The sequence below is a fragment of the Meleagris gallopavo genome, chromosome 9 (genome assembly GCF_000146605.3).
Source record: "Meleagris gallopavo isolate NT-WF06-2002-E0010 breed Aviagen turkey brand Nicholas breeding stock chromosome 9, Turkey_5.1, whole genome shotgun sequence".
NCBI classification, from domain to species: Eukaryota; Metazoa; Chordata; class Aves; order Galliformes; family Phasianidae; genus Meleagris; species Meleagris gallopavo.
Genome location: NC_015019.2, coordinates 6,072,341 through 6,073,795, shown reverse-complemented (window position 1 = coordinate 6,073,795; position 1,455 = coordinate 6,072,341). Strand labels below are relative to the sequence as shown.

General features: G+C 38.3%; 1 long non-coding RNA gene across 1 annotated transcript in view; it reads right to left on the bottom strand.

Annotated features, from left to right (window-relative positions):
• Window positions 1–222: 222 nt before the first annotated feature.
• Window positions 223–1,455, bottom strand: part of LOC104912163 — a 92,701-nt gene continuing 91,468 nt past the window's right edge. The window contains exon 4 of the long non-coding RNA XR_004160635.1: window positions 223–381. This is a non-coding gene — a long non-coding RNA (uncharacterized LOC104912163). The remainder of the gene's footprint in view (window positions 382–1,455) is intronic.

The following is a 1,455-nucleotide window of genomic DNA, read 5'->3' as shown; positions in this document are numbered from 1 at the left end:
ATTAAAGACTGAGGCAAAGAAGGCATTAAGTTTCTCAGCCTTATCCCTATCCTTGGTGACCAGGTTGCCCTCAGCATCCAACAAGGGATGGAGATTCTCCCTAGCCTTCCTTTTGCTATTAATGTGTTTATAAAAGCATTTACTGTTTTCCTTTACCCTAGTGGCCAAGCTCAGTTCTAACTGCACTTTGGCTTTTCTAATTTTCTCCCTGCACAGCTTTACTACATACCTGTAATCCTCATAAGTAGCTTGCCCACTCTTCCAGAGACCATAAGCTTTCCTTTTGTTCTTGAGTTCCAGCCAAAGGTCTCTGTTCAGCCAGCCTGGCCTCCTTGCCCGTCGGCTCGTCTTCTGTGACATGGGGATGGTCAGGTCCTGCACCTTTAAAACAATTGAATACTTATCTGAGAAAATATGGCTATTGAAAGCAACTAGTTCTGAGAAAAACAAGTTCTTCTGTCTCAAAGGTATTGTCCCAGAACATCCCCCTTCCAGAAGGATGCTCAAGAATTCTGAGAAATATTCAATGAATTCTGAGAAATATTCAATGAATGGAATATTCAATGAATGGAATATGCTGGAAAAACACAGCAGTGATGCTCAAAACACTCATGTTTTGGACTAGAATGTTATAAAATAAATAGGAAAACAAAAATTTTATGGTGTTAGGTCTGGAGAAAATGGAAATGAGTCAGAATTTGTATTCTGAAGAAGAACTAAAACAGAGCAAAAGAAGAAAACATATCTGCTTCAAGAATACAAATGCTAAATTATTAATGCAAGACAGGACAGCATGATTAAGTTGTTTAATGTACTGTGTAAACCACCAGAATAGTTGGCTCAATATATTTAACCAGAAAAGCTAAAAAAAGCCATGAATCCAAGCTGCACTAAGTTCTTAAGTGGATTGTTTCCCCAATTATTTGACAAGAGACGGTGGTTTTTCCCCCTCTTGTACTCATTCCTTATACAACTGTATTGCAATACAAAAGTACCTGAAAAAATAAAAATGCTAGTTCCAGTCATTGCTGAGTTCTTGCTGATTGTGGCCTAATGTGTGTATTCTTGATGTTTAGCTGCACAGATCAAGCCAAGTTAATGAGGCCTGCTCACACCAGAGGTTACCGGAGCATTTAATTATATTGCTATGGTTCCTTCAAAAGAAGATATGCGGAGATACTCATATGATTTTCGTAATTTTTACTGTCCTTTCTCATTGTAATTTTTCCTCCCCTCCACATGCCTTGAATTTGATTGCTTTCATCACCCTTAGACTTACAGAAAATAGTAATAATGTCTACTTCTTACCCTCAAACCAGCAATGGGTATGGGAGAACAGGACCCTCTTCTATTCTGATTCCCTAGAGAGAATCTCCAAATCCATATTCGTGGCAGGGGGTAGAATTAAAACCAGCCAAATAGATGTAAAAGGACCCTGAACTTTTTTTTTTTTTT